This window comes from Felis catus, chromosome D4 (genome assembly GCF_018350175.1).
Source record: "Felis catus isolate Fca126 chromosome D4, F.catus_Fca126_mat1.0, whole genome shotgun sequence".
Taxonomy (NCBI): domain Eukaryota; kingdom Metazoa; phylum Chordata; class Mammalia; order Carnivora; family Felidae; genus Felis; species Felis catus.
In genome coordinates this window covers 31,031,498-31,045,149 of record NC_058380.1, presented here as the reverse complement: position 1 = coordinate 31,045,149, position 13,652 = coordinate 31,031,498, and the positions used below count along the sequence as shown (strand labels likewise).

General features: G+C 40.6%; 1 protein-coding gene and 1 pseudogene across 1 annotated transcript in view; one reads left to right on the top strand and one right to left on the bottom strand.

Moving 5' to 3' along the window:
- The window catches only part of LOC101090653 (zinc finger protein 782), a 74,967-nt gene that overhangs the window by 22,988 nt on the left and 38,327 nt on the right, over window positions 1–13,652 (top strand). The gene's annotated exons all lie outside the window — the stretch shown is intronic.
- Window positions 1,010–2,624, bottom strand: LOC109493786 (annotated as a pseudogene).

Here is a 13,652-nt window from a genome sequence, read left to right as displayed (position 1 = left end):
CTTTTACATTCTTCATCAACTTGAGGAAGCTCTCTTATTTCTCCTATTTCCAGTTTTCAGAGAGTATTTCTTATGAATGGATTTTGAATTTTGTCAAAAAACATTTTTGTATCTACTTGCTATAATTTTATGGTTTTTCTTATTTATCTCATTAATGTGGTAGACTACATTGAATGATTTTTAAATACTGAATCAGCCTTGCATACTTGGAATAAACCTTACTTGGTCATGTCATATAATTCTTTTTTTGTTGCTAAATTCTGTTTGCTAATATTTCTTTTAATGTTTATTTATTTTGAGAGACAGAGAGAGCGAGCGCAACCGGGGGAGGGGCAGAGAGAGAGAATCCTAAGCAGGCTTTGCACTGTCGGCACAGATCCCAACCAGGGACTCAAACTCCAAAACCATGAGATCATGACCTGAGTCCAGATCAAGAGTTTGATGCCTAACCAGTCGACTGAGCCACTCAGGTGCCCCATGTTTGCTAATATTTTTAAAGTAGTTTTGCATCTCTATTCATGAGATAAATTGGTCTATGGTTTTATACTGTCTTTGTCTTAGTATTCACATCAGGATAATGTTGACCTCATAAAACTGGTCTGAAATTGTTCTCTCCTTTCTATTATCTGGAAGAGATTGTGTGAAAATTATGTTTATTTTTCTTTAAATGTTTGGTAGAATTTTTTTTTTAGTAAAAAGCTTTAATTTAATAGACTGAATGTGTTTTTATAGGCAACCAATTAGCAGATTAATGAGCCATTTAACTTTCTTTACTTAAAACCAATAGTCAAGAAAGATGAACCCAAAATGCATCCTCTTATACTGACCAACATAACTAAGTACAAATGAAGTCAGTGGCATACCCCCACTAGCATGCTGCGCTGTGTGTCAATAAAACAAGCCCTCCCCCGCCCCAAGCCCTGGCCCCCTGGCAAACATGGATAAATGATGGTGCACTGCACAATGATACCATTAGGTGAGAACTTTGGTTCATATAGTTGGGTGCCACAGAGGATGCACTGAAAACCCGCAGCCCGGGCACCCAAAGTCAGTCAGCCATGGTAAGCTCGTGGCATCAGCCATGTTCCTTCCACAACACCAGGGGAATACTGTGGTCAGGCATGCTGGTGGCAAAGATCAAGCCCATGTCATTGTGCCCATCCAGTCCATTGAGCCAGGATGCTTCGCCCGCCAGGAAGCTTGAGCCTCTCTTTGATTTCCTGTACTCTGGCAGAGGCCAGCGGCTAATCAGGCTCTCTGTCCTCAAGTCCATGATATACAGGTAGCGGTTGTCAAACAGCAGAGCAAAGATATCTCCAAAGCCAAGCAAGGCCAAGTTTGCTATCTCAGGAGTCTTGATGACCCTGAGAATATCGTAACTGGCAAAGTCCCACTAGTAGAGACCCAGCGCGGAACTACAGACAATGTATTTGCCATCAAAATGAAGTCTTGGCTGCAGGCAGATACTCCTTTCCTCAGAGACAGACAATGTCTTCAAGCATTTGCAGTTAATTTCTCTCCCAATCGGCCAAATCTTGATCTCATATTTGTCCACACTTAAGAGTATGTAGTCTCCAGGGCTGTGCAAAAGAGACTTGACTTTGCACTTCTGCAAAACCACCTGTACAGAGAAGTCCATCTTTGTAGTAAGTGCATACACTCTGGCACTGTGTCCAATTAATGATGAGGTCTCAAATTAATGAAAGGTCTCAAAGGTCTCAAAATAGCCTTCAAATAAACCTTCTTCCAGTGCAAAGCGTCCTGAGCAGAATCATCTAACTGCCAGCCCAAATTTTTACATGTAGTCTGCCACACCTCTGTACAGGCACTTACCACCTTATTCCACTGTTTAGAGACAAGGCAGCATGTGAGTAAAGTCTGGGGATCGAGCCATTTTAACAAAAACTGAGCTCCAGGTGAAGGAGTTTGAGCAAGTCCCGCTTGAGGAGAGGCTCCAGGTTATTGGAGAGATGCCTGAGCTGGACTGCCCCACTCAGACTAATCAGGTGATCCAGAGTTCCATTTTTTTTTGCAAGTCCGTCAGAGAAAGAAATGTAACAGAAATGTTATCGAGCCATGTCTCAAAGTACTTTCTCTCCATAAGGTTATGGAAAAATTTACCTGAGCCAGCGTTTCGGGGCCCAGGACCTCGCGCCGGGCTCACACCAACTAGGCGCGCTCCGGCCACCAGAGCCTCGTAGCGGCCAGGTCCGCTTCACGGCCATGGTGCTTGGACCAGCGGCCGCCTCTCGGGGTCTGCAATCTGTTTGGTAGAATTCTTTAGCAAAAGTATCTGGTCCTGGAGATTTTTTGTGTGTTTAAATTACAAATTCAGTTTCTTTAATAGTTATTGGACAATTTAATTATCACTTTTAGGTTAATTATATTATTTTTGCTTTCCTAGCAATTAGTCCATTTTATGTGTCAGATTTATGTGCATAGAGTTCACGATATTATTCTTTTGTTATAATTTTGGTGTCAGTGGGTTCTGTTTTTTATACCCTTGTTTCATATGTCATATTGATCATTTGTCTTATTTTTTCTTGTTCATTGTTTCTAGAAGTTTGTCAATTTTATTCTTTTCATGCAGCTATCTCTTACTGGATTTTTTAAAAATTGTTTTCTGTTTCCAATTTCATTGATTTCTGCTCTTGAGTTTTCCTTCTGCTGAAGTTGGGTTTATTGTGCTCTCATGCTTTTTTTTATTTTATTTTTTTTTATTATTTTTTATTTTTAAAAAAAAATTTTTTTTCAACGTTTATTTATTTTTGGGACAGAGAGAGACAGAGCATGAACAGCGGAGGGGCAGAGAGAGAGGGAGACACAGAATCGGAAACAGGCTCCAGGCTCTGAGCCATCAGCCCAGAGCCTGACGCAGGGCTCGAACTCACGGACCGCGAGATTGTGACCTGGCTGAAGTCGGACGCTTAACCGACTGCGCCACCCAGGGGCCCCTCATGCTTTTTTTTAATGTTTATTTTTGAGAGAGAAACAGCGCAAGCTGGGGAGGGGCAGAGGGGAGATGCAGAAACCGAAGCAGACTCCAGGCTCTGAGCTGTCAGTACAGACCCCAATGCAGAGCTCAAACCCACGAACCATGAGATCATGACCTGAGCCAAAGTCAGATGTTTAACCAACTGAGCCACCCAGACGCCCCTATTGATTTGAGACATTTTCTTTCTTTTCTAAAGTAAACATTTAGTGCTATAAATTTCTCAGCACTCCTTTAGCTGTATTATACAAATTGTGTATCAAGTCACTAAAACAAATTCTTCATTTATATTTCCTAATGTATCTCCTCCATGATAGATTACAGTATGTGATCTTGAAGAAATGTATTTAAACATAACTATTTACTTAATACTCACTAGTTGGTAGATACCTGTGCAATTCTCAAGCTATTTAATAGCACAGCCTTTAATTTTCCTCGAGTGGTTTGAACACTTAGCCAAGCATTCAACTAAGTACTAGAAAAGTAATTATGAACAAAACATAGAATGTCTGCTTTCAGGAAGTTCAGCATTCTAGGGGGAAATTAAAATTAAATTTTATAAGCAAATACAGTTCTGCAAAATGATAAGCACCAGGAAGCAAAATTATACAATGCAGTTTTTCTAATTGCAGTACTTGACTTCAGGGAGCTTAATGAAACCTTTCCATTTAAAAAAAAAAAATGGTGCTATTTGTTGAGGCTGGGTCGGGGAGGGGTTCACTAGACTACTTTTTTTTTTTAATTTTTTAAATATTTATTTATTTTGTTTGTTTTGTTTTTAACTTTATTTTTTAAAATTTATATCCAAATATATAGTGAAGCAATGACATTTTTTTCAATATATGAAATTTATTGTCAAATTGATTTCCATACAACACCCAGTGTTCATCCCAAAAGGTGCCCTCCTCAATACCCATCACCCACCCTCCCCTACCTCCCACCCCCCATCAACCCTCAGTTTGTTCTCAGTTTTTAAGAGTCTCTTATGCTTTGGCTCTCTCCCACTCTAACCTCTTTTTTTTTTTTTCCCACCCCTCCCCCATGGGTTTCTGTTAAGGTTCTAAGGATCCACATAAGAGTGAAAACATATGGTATCTGTCTTTCTCTGTATGGCTTATTTCACTTAGCATCACACTCTCCAGTTCCATCCATGTTGCTACAAAGGGCCATATTTCATTCTTTCTCATTGCCACGTAGTACTCCATTGTGTATACAAACCACCATTTCTTTATCCGTTCATCAGTTGATGGACATTTAGGCTCTTTCCATAATTTGGCTATTGTGGAGAGTGCTGCTATAAACATTGGGGTACAAGTGCCCCTATGCATCAGTACTCCTGTATCCCTTGGGTAAATTCCTAGTAGTGCTGTTACTGGGTCATAGGGTCGGTCTATTTTTAATTTTCTGAGGAACCTCCACACTGTTTTCCAGAGCGGCTGCACCAGTTTGCATTCCCACCAACAGTGCAAGAGGGTTCCCGTTTCTCCACATCCTCTCCAGCATCTATAGTCTCCTGATTTGTTCATTTTGGCCACTCTGACTGGCGTGAGGTGATATCTGGATGTGGTTTTAATTTGTATTTCCCTGATGAGCGACGTTGAGCATCTTTTCATGTGCCTGTTCGCCATCCGGATGTCTTCTTTAGAGAAGTGTCTATTCATGTTTTCTGCCCATTTCTTCACTGGGTTATTTGTTTTTCGGGTGTGCAGTTTGGTGAGCTCTTTATAGATTTTGGATACTAGCCCTTTGTCCGATATGTCATTTGCAAATATCTTTTCCCATTCCGTTGGTTGCCTTTTAGTTTTCTTGGTTGTTTCCTTTGCTGTGCAGAAGCTTTTTATCTTCATAAGGTCCCAGTAATTCATTTTTGCTTTTAATTCCCTTGTCTTTGGGGATGTGTCAAGTAAGAGATTGCTACAGCTGAGGTCAGAGAGGTCTTTTCCTGCTTTCTCCTCTAGGGTTTTGATGGTTTTCTGTCTCATATTCAGGTCCTTTATCCATTTTGAGTTTATTTTTGTGAACGGTGTGAGAAAGTGGTCTAGTTTCAACCTTCTGCATGTTGCTGTCCAGTTCTCCCAGCACCATTTGTTAAAGAGACTGTCTTTTTTCCATTGGATGTTCTTTCCTGCTTTGTCAAAGATGAGTTGGCCATACATTTGTGGGTGTAGTTCTGGGGTTTCTATTCTATTCCATTGGTCTATGTGTCTGTTTTTGTGCCAATACCATGCTGTCTTGATGATGACAGCTTTGTAGTAGAGGCTAAAGTCTGGGATTGTGATGCCTCCAGCTTTGGTCTTCTTCTTCAAAATTACTTTGGCTATTCGGGGCCTTTTGTGGTTCCATACAAATTTTAGGATTGCTTGTTCTACCTTCGAGAAGAATGCTGGTGCAATTTTGACTGGGATTGCATTGAATGTGTAGATAGCTTTTGGTAGCATTGACATTTTGGCAATATTTATTCTTCCAATCCATGAGCAGGGAATGTCTTTCCATTTCTTTATATCTTCTTCAATTACCTTCATAAGCTTTCTATAGTTTTCAGCATACAGATCTTTTACATCTTTGGTTAGATTTATTCCTAGGTATTTTATGCTTCTTGGTGCAATTGTGAATGGGATCAGTTTCTTTATTTGTCTTCCTGTTGCTTCATTGTTAGTGTATAAGAATGCAACTGCTTTCTGTACATTGATTTTGTATCCTGCGACTTTGCTGAATTCATGTATCAGTTCTAGCAGACTTTTGGTGGAGTCTATCGGATTTTCCATGTATAGTATCATGTCATCTGCAAAAAGTGAAAGCTTGACTTCATCTTTGCCAATTTTGATGCCTTTGATTTCCTTTTGTTGTCTGATTGCTGATGCTAGAACTTCCAACACTATGTTAAACAACAGCGGTGAGAGTGGGCATCCCTGTCGTGTTCCTGATCTTAGGGAAAAAGCTCTCAGTTTTTCCCCATTGAGGATGATGTTAGCTGTGGGCTTTTCATATATGGCTTTTATGATGTTTAAGTATGTTTCTTCTATCCCGACTTTCTCAAGGGTTTTTATTAAGAAAGGGTGCTGGATTTTGTCAAAGGCCTTTTCTGCATCGATTGACAGGATCATATGGTTCTTATCTTTTCTTTTATTAATGTGATGTATCACGTTGATTGATTTGCGAATGTTGAACCAGCCCTGCATCCCAGGAATGAATCCCACTTGATCATGGTGAATAATTCTTTTTATATGCCGTTGAATTCGATTTGCTAGTATCTTATTGAGAATTTTTCCATCCATATTCATCAGGGATATTGGCCTGTAGTTCTCTTTTTTTACTGGGTCTCTGTCTGGTTTAGGAATCAAAGTAATACTGGCTTCATAGAATGAGTCTGGAAGTTTTCCTTCCCTTTTTTTTGGAATAGCTTGAGAAGGATAGGTATTATCTCTGCTTTAACCTTTTATTTATTTTTGAGACAGAGACAGAGCATGAACGGGGGAGGAGCAGAGAGAGAGGGAGACACAGAATCGGAAGCAGGCACCAGGTTCTGAGCCATCAGCCCAGAGCCCGATGCGGGGCTCGAACTCACGGACTGCGAGTTCATGACCTGAGCCGAAGTCGGACGTTTAACCGACTGAGCCACCCAGGTGCCCCTATCTCTGCTTTAAACGTCTGGTAGAACTCCCCTGGAAAGCCATGTGGTCCTGGACTCTTATTTGTTGGGAGATTTTTGATAACTGATTCAATTTCTTCGCTGGTTATGGGTCTGTTAAAGCTTTCTGTCTCCTCCTGATTGAGTTTTGGAAGAGTGTGGGTGTTTAGGAATTTGTCCATTTCTTCCAGGCTGTCCAATTTGTTGGCCTATAATTTTTCATAGTATTCCCTGATAATTGTTTGTATCTCTGAAGGACTGGTTGTAATAATTCCATTTTCATTCATGATTTTATCTATTTGGGTCATCTCCCTTTTCTTTTTGAGAAGCCTGGCTAGAGGTTTATCAATTTTGTTTATTTTTTCAAAAAACCAACTCTTGGTTTCGTTGATCTGCTCTACAGTTTTTTTAGATTCTATATTGTTTATTTCTGCTCTGATCTTTATTATTTCTCTTCTTCTGCTGGGTTTGGGGTGTCTTTGCTGTTCTGCTTCTATTTCCTTTAGGTGTGCTGTTAGATTTTGTATTTGGGATTTTTCTTGTTTCTTGAGATAGGCGTGGATTGCAATGTATTTTTCTCTCAGGACTGCTTTCGCTGCATCCCAAAGCATTTGGATTGTTGTATTTTCATTTTCATTTGTTTCCATATATTTTTTAATTTCTTCTCTAATTGCCTGGTTGACCCATTCATTCTTTAGTATGGTGTTCTTTAACCTCCATGCTTTTGGAGGTTTTCCAGACTTTTTCCTGTGGTTGATTTCAAGCTTCATAGCATTGTGGTCTGAAAGTATGCATGGTATAATTCCAATTCTTGTATAATTATGAAGGGCTCTTTTGTGACCCAGTATGTGATCTGTGTTGGAGAATGTTCCATGTGCACTCTAGAAGAAAGTATATTCTTTTGCTTTGGGATGCAGAGTTCTAAATATATCTGTCAAGTCCATCTGATCAATGTATCATTCAGGGCCCTTGTTTCTTTATTGACTGTGTGTCTAGATGGTCTATCCATTTCTGTAAGTGGAGTGTTAAAGTCCCCTGCAATTACCACATTCTTATCAATAAGGTCGCTTATGTTTGTGAGTAATTGTTTTATATATTTGGGGGCTCCCGTATTCGGCGATAGACATTTATAATTGTTAGCTCTTCCTGCTGGATAGACCCTGTAATTATTATATAATGACCTTCTTCATCTCTTGTTACAGTCTTTAATTTAAAGTCTAGTTTGTCTGATATAAGTATGGCTACTCCAGCTTTCTTTTGGCTTCCAGTAGCATGATAAATAGTTCTCCATCTCCTCACTCTCAATCTGAAGGTGTCCTCAGGTCTACAATGAGTCTCTTGTAGTCAGCAAATAGATGTGTCTTGTTTTTTTATCATTCTGATACCCTATGTCTTTTGGTTGAAGCATTTAATCCATTTACAGTCAGTGTTATTATAAAAAGATATGGGTTTAGAGTCATTGTGATGTCCGTAGGTTTCATGCTTGTAGCGATGTCTCTGGTACTTTGTCTCACAGGATCCCCCTTAGGATCTCTTGTAGGGCTGGTTTGGTGGTGACAAATTCCTTCAGTTTTTGTTTGTTTGGGAAGACCTTTATCTCTCCTTCTATTCTAAATGACAGACTTGCTGGATAGAGGATTCTCGGCTGCATATTTTTTCTGTTCATCACATTGAAGATTTCCTGCCAATCCTTTCTGGCCTGCCAAGTTTCAGAAGAGAGATCAGTCACGAGTCTTATAGGTCTCCCTTTATATGTAGGGCACGTTTCTCCCTTGCTGCTTTCAGAATTTTCTCTTTATCCTTGTATTTTGCTGGTTTCACTATGATATGTCATGCAGAAGATCGATTCAAGTTACGTCTGAAGGGAGTTCTCTGTGCCTCTTGGATTTCAATGCCTTTTTCCTTCCCCAGATCAGTGAAGTTCTCAGCTATTATTTCTTCAAGTACACCTTCAGCACCTTTCCCTCTCTCTTCCTCTTCTGAATACCAATAATGCGTATGTTATTTCTTTTTAGTGCATCAGTTAGTTCTCTAATTTTCCCCTCATATTCCTGGATTCTTTTATCTCTCTTTTTCTCAGCTTACTCTTTTTCCATAATATTATGTTCTAGTTCACCTATTCTCTCCTCCGCATCTTCAATCCAAGCTGTGGTCGTTTCCATTTATTTTGCACCTCGTTTATAGTGTTTCAACTCCTCCTGACTATTCCTTAGTCCCTTGATCTCTGTAGCAATAGATTCTCTGCTGTTCTCTATACTGTTTTCAAGCCCAGCGATTAATTTTAAGAGTATTATTCTAAATTCACTTTCTGTTATATTATTTAAATCCTTTTGATCAGTTCATTAGCTGTTGTTATTTCCTGGAGATTCTTTTGAGGGGAATTCTTCCGTTTGGTCGTTTTGGATAGTCCCTGGTGTGGTGTGGACCTGCAGGGCACTTCCCCTGTGCTGTGGTGTATAACTGGAGTTGATGGGCGGGGCCGCAGTCAGACCTGATGTCTGCCCCCAGCCCACCGCTGGGGCCACAGTCAGACTGGTGTGTGCCTTCCCCTCTCCTCGGGGCGGGATTCACTGTGGGGTGGCGTGGCCCGTCTGGGCTGCTTGCACACTGCCAGGCTTGTGGTGCTGGGGATCTGGCGTATTAGCTGGGGTGCGTAGGCAAGGTGCACGGGGGGAGGAGGGGCAGGCTTAGCTCGCTTCTCCTTAGGTGATCCACTTCAGGAGGGGCCCTGTGGCAGCGGGAGGGAGTCAGACCCGCTGCTGGAGGTTTGGCTCTGCAGAAGCACAGCCTTAGGTGTTTGCGCGGAGCAAGCAAGTTCCCTGGCAGGAACTGGTTCCTTTTGGGATTTTGGCTGGGGGATGGGCGAGGGAGATGGCGCTGGCGAGCTCCTTTGTTCCCCGCCAAACTGAGCTCTGTCCTCCCCGGGCTCAGCAACTCTCCCTCCAGTTGTCCTCCAGCCTTCCCGCTCTCTGAGCAGAGCTGTTAACTTATGACCTCCCAGATGCTAAGTCCCGCTTGCTGTCGGAACACGCTCTGTCTGGCCCCTCCACTTTTGCCAGCCAGACTCGGGGGCTCTGCTTGGCCGGCGGGCTGCCTCTCTGCCCCAGCTCCCTCCCGCCAGTCCATGTAGCGCGCACCACCTCTCCGCCCTCCCTACCCTCTTCCATGGGCCTCTCATCTGCGCTTTGCTCCAGAGACTCCATCCTGCTAGTCTTCTGGCGGTTTTCTGGGTTATTTAGGCAGGTGTAGGTGGAATCTAAGTGATCAGCAGGGTGCGCGGTGAGCCCAGCATCCTCCTACGCCGCCATCTTCCCTAGAAAGCAAAATTTTAGTAGATTCCTTAATGCCCTTACCCTTTTAGACCATCCCTCCTCCCACAGCTCCTCCAGCAACCCTCAGTTTGTTCTCCATATTTATGAGTCTGTTTTGTTTTGTCCCCCTCCCTGTTTTTATATTATTTTTGTTCCCCTTCCCTTATGTTCATCTGTTTTGTCTCTTAAAGTCCTCATATGAGTGAAGTCATATGATTTTTGTCTTTCTCTGACTAATTTCTCTTAGCATAATACCCTCCAGTTCCATCCACATAGTTGCAAATGGCAAGATTTCATTCTTTTTGATTTCCGAGTAATACTCCATTGTATACCACATTTTCTTTATCCATTCATCCACCGATGGACATTTGGGCTCTTTCCATACTTTGGCTACTGTTGATAGTGCTGCTTTAAACATGGGGGTGCATGTGTCCCTTCGAAACAGCACACCTGTATCCCTTGGATAAATGCCTAGTAGTGCAATTGCTGGGTTGTAGGGTAGTTCTATTTTTAGTTTTTTGAGAAAACTCCATACTGTTTTCCAGAGTGGCTGCACCAGCTTGCATTGCCACCAACAATGCAAAAGAGATCCTCTTTCTTCACATCCTCACCAACATCTGTTGTTGGCCTGAGTTGTTAATGTGAGCCATTCTGACAGGTGTGAAGTGGTATCTCATTGTGGTTTTGATTTCTATTTCCCTAATGATGAGTGATGTTGAACATTTTTTCATGTGTCAATTGGCCATCTGGATGTCTTCTTTGGAGAAGTGTCTATTCATGTCTTTCTGCCATTTCTTCACAGGATTATTTGATTTTTGGGTGTTGAGTTTTCTACGTTCTTTGTAGATTTTGGATACTAACCCTTTATCTGATATGTCATTTGCAAATACCTTCTCCCATTCCTTCAGTTGCCTTTTAGTTTTGCTGATTGTTTCCTTTGCTGTGCAGAAGCTTTTTATTTTGATGAGGTCCCAGTAGTTCATTTTTGCTTTTGTTTCCCTTGCCTCCAGAGATGTGTTGAGTAAGAAATTGCTGCAGGCAAGATCAGAGAGGTTTTTGCCTGCTTTCTCCTCGAGGATTTTGATGGCTTCCTGTCTTACATTGAGGTCTTTCATCCACTTCAAGTTTATTTTTGTGTTTGGTGTAAGAAAGTGGTCCAGGTTCATTTTTCTGCATGTCGCTGTCCAGTTTTCCCAGCACCACTTGCTGAAGAGACTGTCTTTATTCCATTGGATATTCTTTCCTGCTTTGTCAAAGATTAGGTGCCCATACGTTTGTGGTTCCATTTCTGGATTCTCTATTCCACTGATCTGAGTGTCTGTTCTTCTGCCAGTACCTTACTGTCTTGATGATTACAGCTTTGTAGTATAGCTTGAAGTCTGGGATTGTGATGCCTCCTGCTTTGGTTTTCTTTTTCAAGATTGCCTTGGCTATTTGGGTTCTTTTCTGGTTCCATGCAAATTTTAGGATTATTTGTTCTAGCTCTGTAAAGAATGCTGGTGTTACTTTCATAGGGATCACGTTGAATATATAGATTGCTTTGGGTAGCATAGACATTTTCACAATATTTGTTCTTCCTATCCAGGAGCATGGAATCTTTTTCCATTTCTTTGTGTCTTCTTAAATTTCTTTCATCAGCTTTCTATAGTTTTCAGCATACAGATTTTTCACCTCTTTGGTTAGATTTATTCCTAGGTATTTTATGGTTTTTGGTACAACTGTAAATGGGATCGATTCCTTGACTTCTCTTTCTGTAGCTTCATTGTTGGTGTATAGGAATGCAACCGATTCCTGTGAATTGATTTTATATCCTGCAACTTTGCTGAATTCATGAATCAGTTCTAGCAGTTTTTTGGTGGAAGCTTGTGGGTTTTCCTTATAGAGTATCATGTCACCTGTGAAGAGGGAAAGTTTGACCTCCTCCTGGCCAATTTGGATGCCTTTTATTTCTTTGTGTTGTCTGATTGCAGAGGCTAAGACTTCTAATACTATGTTGAATAACAGTGGCGAGAGTGGACATCCCTGTCTTATTCCTGTCCTTAGGGGGAAAACTCTCAGTTTTTCCCCATTGAGGATGATATTAGCGTTGGGTTGCTCGTATATGGCTTTTATGATCTCAAGGTATGATCCTTCTATCCCTACTCTCTTGAGGGTTTTTATCAAGAAAGGATGCTGTATTTTGTCAAATGCTTTCTCATCATCTATTGAGAGGATCATATGGTTCTTGTCCTTTCTTTTATTGATGTGATGAATCACGTTAATTGTTTTGTGAATATTGAACCAGCCCTGCATCCCAGGTATAAATCCCACTTGGTCGTGGTGAATAATTTTTTTAATGTATTGTTGGATCCGGTTGGCTAATATCTTGTTGAGGATTTTTGCATCCATGTTCATCAGGGAAATTGGTCTATAGTTCTCCTTTTTAGTGGGGTCTCTGTCTGGTTTTGGAATCAGGGTAATGCTGGCTTCAGAGAAAGAGTTTGGAAGTTTTCCTTACATTTCTATTTTTTGGAACAGTTCAAGAGAATAGGTGTTAACTCTTCCTAAATGTTTGGTAGAATTCCCCTGGAAAGCCATCTGGCCCTGGACTCTTGTTTTTTGGCAGACTTTTGATTACTAATTCAATTTCCTAACTGGTTATGGGTCTGTTCAAATTTTCTATTTCTTCCTGTTTCAGTTTTGGTAGTGCATATGTTTCTAGGAATTTGTCCATTTCTTCCACATTGCCCATTTTGTTGGCATATAATTGCTCATAATATTCTCGTATTATTGTTTTTATTTCTGTTGTGTTGGTTGTGATTTCTCCTCTTTCATTCTTGATTTTACTTACTTGGGTCCTTTCCTTTTTCTTCTTGATCAAACTGACTAGTGGTTTATCAATTTTGTTAATTCTTTCAAAGAACCAGCTTCTGGTTTCATTGATCTACTGGGTTTTTTTTGTTTTTTGGGTTTTTTTTTTGTTTTGTTTTTTTGTTTTGTTTTGTTTTGGTTTCAATAACATTGATTTCTGCTCTAATCTTTATTATTTCCTGTCTTCTGCTGGTTTTGGGTTTTATTTGCTGTTCTTTTTCCAGCTCCTTAAGGCATAAGGTTAGGTTGTGTATATGAGATCTTTCTTCCTTTTTTAGGAAGGCCTGGATTGCTGTACACTTTCCTCTTATGGCCGCCTTTGCTGTGTCCAAGAGGTTTTGGGTTGTGGTGTTATCATTTTCATTGACTTCCATATACTTTTTAATTTCTTCTTTAACTGCTTGGTTAGCCCATTCATTCTTTAGTAGGATATTCTTCAGTCTCCAAGTGTTTGTTGCCTTTCCAAATTTTTTCCTGTAGTTGATTTCAAGTTTCATAGCATTGTGGTCTGAAAATATGCATGGTATGATCTTGATCTTTTTGTACTTACTTAGGGCTGATTTGTGTCCCAGTATATGGTCTATTCTGGAGAACGTTCCCTGTGCACTGGAGAAGAATGTATATTCTGCTGCTTTAGGATGAAATGTTCTGAATATATCTGTTAAATCCATCTGGTCCAGTGTGTCATTCAAAGCCATTGTTTCCTTGTTGATTTTTTGATTAAATGATCTGTCCATTGCTGTGAGTGGGGTGTTGAAGTCTCCTACTATTATGGTATTACTATTGATGAGTTTCTTGATGTTTGTGATTAATTGATTTATATATTTGGGTGCTGCCACATTTGGCGCATAAATGTTTACAGTTGTTAGGT